Raw genomic sequence first — 5913 nt, forward strand, 5'->3', positions numbered from 1 at the left:
TGTAATAAAATGCTTTTATTAAGTGGTACAGTTCCTCCAAACTTGTTATTACTCGTGTCTGAATGCACAAGCAGTGCACACCACGTCTGGCCTCAGATCTGCTGCCTCGGGGAAGGTGACAGAGTTCCTCCAGCAGGAACCTGGAACGCAGAACACAACGGCTGAGTACACAAAAACCTGGAGACCGCAGCAGTTACAAGCATGTCATGGTTATTACAAATGTAATGGCCTTAGCCAAAAGTGATATAATTGAAAAGCCCCTAGGCGTGTCACTGTCCATGGATTTTTAATTAATCCTGGAGAATTGAGATATAAGCACATACCACTGATATTAATGAGCCACGGCACAGGGAAAGGCCTGGTTTAGAGACCATTTTCCAGGAAGCCCCATCCTTCTCCAGCCATCTCCAAGTGCTTTTCCAGTGTCCTGTGCAGCACAGAAGGCTCCACGAGTGGAAGGGAGCAGGTGTGGCACGAAAGAGGCTGTTCCAAGGCCAAGCATCCAGAGAGGACGTCAGGGAGATTTCGGGTCTCAGTCACTCGTGTGGCCAGGCTGCAAACACGAGGAGTCTCCATTCAAGTGTCTGCTGCTGTCTGAAGAGGAAAGAGGAGATTGACAGTGTTGAGTTTCCCCATCCCTGGAAAAATGAGAACCGAATTCAGGCTTTCTGAGATGTGAGCCCAGAGGCTGAATTTGAACCTGACCACTCACAGCCAAAGGGTTCCACCCTCATCTTCCCTGAAAGCATCTACACCTCACACTCAGGAGCGCCCTGTGCCATGGCTCCTTCAACTTGTGTTCCCCAAGCTGAACCAGTTCTGGTGTATTTCTGTTCAGGAGAGGGTATTTTGGCTCATTCAGGCCTGCAGTGACCAAACTGCAAGCGGCAGAAATGGCTCACAACACACAGCCAAGCTCAGTGCCACAAGTGCCTGTTGGAGTCCCATGGCTGGGGGGACCAGGGTCCCGCTCAGCTGCAGCATGACCCAAGGAAACAGAACCCAGCACAAGGCAAAGCCTGCCAGGGGCACCACGAGCTCCCCTCCTCACAGATGTGGGATGGAGACCATCCCTCAGGGGCTCTCAGGATTCCCTGTGCCTGACAGTCCTGCTGCAGTGAGGAAAAGGGGACACTGCAGTGAGGAAAAGGGGACATGCACCCACACCTGTTCCCAGCACACAAGGTCCTACCTCGCATTCAGCGTGCCATCCCCTGCACCAAGCCATGTTTTTGCCAGGATCCTCTTTCAGGAGAACAGCACCTTCACCACCAAGCTGTGTTCCCTCTTCTGTCCACTCTGAAGCTCCTGCCAGTGGGGCCACGGCTTGGCCAGGCCACTCCATCCTGCTCGATCTCAGTGCTTGCCACTGCTGCTGCTGCTTTAAAGGACACAGATCTATCAGGCAAATTCATTAGTGTTTTAACAAATGATTGGATTGATCTCATGTACAGACAGAAAGACTGAAAAAGTTTAGCTTCTACAAGCCATGAAAAATCAAAGGGAGAATATAAAATAACTGGGGAAATCTTTTAACTGAATTAGACGTTTTCCTGTCAGTCCCAGAGTTCAGAGCCATCGGTTTTGAAGAGCTGCTGCCTGCATTGACAGGGATGAAGCGTTTGGACAAGGTGAAAAGCCCAGAGGATCCCAGCACCAGGCTCAAAGGGATGTGTCTGGCCCATTGTCTGGTGTGATTAATGGAGCCTTTGCACAGAGAGATAATGCAATGTTTGCTGTGCCGGGGACGCCGCTGCACAGTACAAATATCCCAACTATGAGGAATATTCAAAATGATAACAACAGCAACGAGCCCTTCTATGTATGGCTGGATTCCGCCCAAAACCACCTCAAATGATATTTGTTTATTTCCTAATTGTCAGCCACTTTGATGCACTCGTGGTCAGGTTCAACAAGTGCTCCAGGCTCCAAGAGTTTGAAACAAAGGGAGGCACTTGGGCGAGCCGTGTGGTGTGTGGGGCCAGGATCCGGGCGCGGCTCTTGGGACAGACACACAGACAAACACGGGGTCCCTGGAGGATCCCTGCCCTCCTCACAGCCCAGCATTCAAACATGCCCCCCACCACATCTGTGTCTCAGCAGGAACACCTGCGGGTCACCAGGTGGAAAAATAAAAGCGAGCGGATCAGCAGGAGGAGAAAAAGCATGGAGCTCTGAGCTCGCGCCGTAGGGAACCCCAACCTCCTGCCTGGGCACAGCTTTATTGCTGCCTCTGTTCCAGTCTCACTTCTGCCAGAGGTCTGGAGCTGAATGCCCAAACCTGGGAGTGCTTTGAGGAAGCACTGCCTGTGCAGCCAGCGCAGCTCTCACCTGGGGCAAGTCCTGCACTCTGCCTCTCCCGATCCTCCAGCGCTGTGAAATCCAAGTTTGAATGGACATGGTATTTTTCACTTCCCACCCCAAAGCACCATGCTGGTTTGCTGTGACTGATTAGGCATTTTCCCCCTGTCCTGTGCAGAGGATTGTTCTGGTGGTGAATGAAAGGATCCACACATATCAACTGTTCATTTGTTCGTAAAAAGCGGGAGAACAAGCACAGGACTATTCAATTAATTAAACTCTGTCTGCTCGGAGCTCAGCACCCCTGGGCCCTGCACTCCATTCAGAACACGCCAAACAGAAATAGGAACCTGAGGCTGAAGCTGACAAAAGGGCTTGAGCAGAGATGGAAAAACCCTCCAACAGCGCATTTGGACAGTGCTGAAAAACGCGTTCTAACATACCTGCGAGGCAGCATGGGGTGGGCAAAGGCTGGGGCTCACTTCCAGGCTTCAGGTTCCAAATGCTTTGCCCGTTTGCAGACACACAGAATCACAGAATCACAGAAGTTCAAGGCTGGAAGAGACCTATAAGATCATCAAGTCCAGCCGATGTTCTAACTGTTCAACTAGATCATGGCAGCAAGTGCACACAAACCCCACCAGCCTCTCCTGGCGGCCCGGGGGGTGACCTGTGCCCTCTTCTCATCGGGACCTGACCCGAGAGAGGCGCCTGACCCCGAGCATTCTCCTCCTGCCGCTCCCCGTGTTCAGTGTCCCCGCTGGTTCAGCGCAGCCACCTCCCGCTGTTACGGCTCCGGGACAAACCCTGGCCCCCGGCAGCACAGAGCTGCCCCAGCCGGGACACTCCTGAGCGCCCCAGCCCGGAGTTTCACTCCCTCAATACTCGCATTATTTATTTTGCAGGATGAGCGCGTTTGTTCTCTATGCCCGAAGCGCCGGGGACGCGCTGTCCGCCGGGGCGAAAGGCTGACAAAGAAAGGCGGAAAGAGGGAAATCCCCGTCCGGGATTTTCCTGGCGGAACCCCGGCCAGCCCACGGGGGCACGGGGGGCGCCCCGATGGACTTTGGGGAGCAGCTGCGGGGCCGCCGCTCGCCTTGGGCTGCCGCACCCGGAGCGTTCGGTCCCCGCTGCCGCTGCGGCCACGGAGCGAGCCCGGCCCCGGCCCCGGCGACCCCCGCCCAGGTAAGTGCCGCCGGTTCGCTCCCGTCTCCCCCTCACCGCCTTCCGTCCCTTTGGATTTTTTTTTTCCCTCAAAGCCATTGAATTGCGGCGATTTTACCATCGGGCAGCGCCGCGGAGAGCGGGGGCCGCCGCTCCATCCGCTAGCGGGGGATCCAGAGTGAAACCGCCCCTGGTCCGGCTGCGCTTCCAGCGGCTCCGGGCAAACGGGACCGACCGCAGGCACCGGTGACCGCAAGCAGCGGCTGACCGAGCGCGGCGGGGTTGAACCGGGGCCGCGGGAGGTCGCCCCGGACCCGGCAGCCTGTGCTGGGGTGAAGCGATGCAGAAGGGTCCGCTCGGAGAGCCGCTGCCCGCCGGGGCACGGAGGGGCCCGGGTTCCCGCTCCCCGTCCCCCCGTCGGTCCCTTCTTACCTGGGCTCCGGGCTCGGCTCCGCCGCCGGTGCTGCCGCTCCCGCCGAGGCACCGACAGGCAGCAGCCACAGGGAATTTGGGGTCTTGCCGAAGCCCTGCCGCCCTTCCCGAGGGGGGTCAGCGCCGGGGATGCTCCCCCCGGCCCCGGGATCCCCCCGGTCCTCCCCCCGTATCGATTCCAGTCCGGCGCTGGCAGCGTTTAGGCCGGGATTGGGGGATAATAAGAATATCATCTGGAGACAATTACCTTTGGAGCGCGCTCGCTTCTCCTCCCAGACACTGTTATTTGAGCAATAGGATCATTTGATTTCATATCGCACTAAATAACCCCCGGCCGCCGCAAATTGCCGCCTTCTCAACAGCCACCCCTTGGAATAAATTGCACAGCGACTCCTTGGGCTCCAGCTTCTTCTTATTTTTTTTTTTCCCCTTATTTCCCCCCTCCTTTTTCTCCTCTGCAGAACGGTATTTCGGGAGAAGCAGGGACAGAGGCCCGATGCTAGTGGATAAACTGCGTCCAGCAAAGCTCCAGCTCCCTTAATAAGCTAAGCCGCCAAGCCCTACCCGCACTGCTTTTCCTCATGTTTTTCTCCCCCTCCCTCGTCAATTTTTTTTTTTCTTTCTTTCCTCCTTTCTTTTTTTTTTTTTTTTTTCCTTTTTCTTCTCCCCCTTTCAAGCAGTTTTTCCCCTGCCAGGTCCCACTGACTGCAGGGCTTGATGTGCCTTTAAGACTCTGTCAGCGCTCGCCTGATAATCTGGTCATCGCCGGCCTCATTAGATCTGTATTAATGTCAGCTACGGATTGCTAATTAGATTTGCGGGATAAATGAAATTACCCGAGTGGGCGGCGTGGGAGGGGGAGTGCAGTCTCCCAGCGCTTCCCAGGATTTACGGAGGGGAAAAAAATAAAAAAGGAAAAATAAAAGGGAAAGATAGAATTTTATTTTCCATTCTTTTCTCCTTCCTTTCCCCTCCTGAGCCCCATCCCCTCCTCCGGCTCCCCTCTGACAGCCACTAACCAGAGAATTCCCCAAACTGCTCCGTGGCTGGACCTGGGGGTTCTGCTAACGGAGCCCATCGGTGCCGCATCGGGTGCTCCGAGCCGGGGGATCCTGTGTGCCTTGGATTCATGGATCCCAGGGAGCAGCACTGCACTGCTGGGGTCTCACAGGGGTCGAGGGAGAGACTGATGGCATTATTCATCCTGTTTATTTATCCTTATTAGAAAATGGGATGAAAGAACAGGCCCCGGCGCCCGCCTTTAAGCACCGGCTGAGCAGCGCACACACAGCCCCAATTAAACACTGCCCGGACCGAGGCCTTTCTCCATATTGGAAACCCAGCTCTGTTTAATGAGGACCAATTAAATCCTGCTTCATTTTACCTGCGATCTCACAACAAATTCCTTTTCTTCTTCCCTGGTAATTACTGGCAGAATCAGCCCCGCTGTCGGGGCAGGAAGCCCTCCCTGATAACCCACCTGCACCCCGGCTGGATTCCAGCAGAGCCAGGGGCCCCTTCCTGCCCCCAGCCCCACCAAAACCCGGCTGGGATCAGCCCGGGCCTCCAGCCCTCTCCCACTTCAGCCCACCACGGTGCTGGCAGAGTGGGGCCCCTTCTGGGGAAGCATGTGGAGCTATTCCAGCCTGGCTCTTGCCTACATTCCCAGGCCTCCCCCGAGCACCCCACAATGTTAAAAACTGCACCCTGTCTCCCAGGGGACATCGCTGCAACCAGGACATTCAATTAAATAATCCTGGCCCTTTGCACCACAAATAAATGGCTTTTTTTCTTCCCACAAATATTTCCTTTCCCAAGTTCCCTTTCAAAAGGGAAAAAAAAACCAACAACAACAAAGAAACAAAACCCCAAACTGGAGAACAACAGGAAAAAAAGGAGAGGGGGGGGAAAGAAAAGAAAGAAACTGTTCTCCTTTCTTTTCCCTGTGTGCAGGGTAATTGATAGGCTCTATCAGAGGTCAGGATTTGCATAAGAATTAAGAGCAGTAAATTAATT

At 54.8% G+C, this 5913-nt stretch overlaps 1 long non-coding RNA gene across 3 annotated transcripts; it reads right to left on the reverse strand.

The window, feature by feature from the left end:
• On the reverse strand, positions 1 to 4877 carry LOC132071255 (uncharacterized). 3 transcript variants are annotated; one of them, XR_009418085.1, is made up of 5 exons: positions 4145 to 4877; positions 2745 to 2867; positions 1193 to 1378; positions 324 to 594; positions 1 to 140 (listed from the first exon to the last, which is right to left on the reverse strand). It is a non-coding gene; the product is annotated as an uncharacterized LOC132071255 (long non-coding RNA). The 3 variants fall into 3 exon arrangements; XR_009418084.1 differs by having other exon boundaries at positions 1193 to 1381; XR_009418083.1 differs by lacking the exon at positions 4145 to 4877 and having other exon boundaries at positions 1193 to 1381; positions 2745 to 3450.
• Between the last annotated feature and the right edge of the window lie 1036 nt (positions 4878 to 5913).

This window comes from Ammospiza nelsoni, chromosome 3 (genome assembly GCF_027579445.1).
Source record: "Ammospiza nelsoni isolate bAmmNel1 chromosome 3, bAmmNel1.pri, whole genome shotgun sequence".
Classification (NCBI taxonomy): Eukaryota; Metazoa; Chordata; class Aves; order Passeriformes; family Passerellidae; genus Ammospiza; species Ammospiza nelsoni.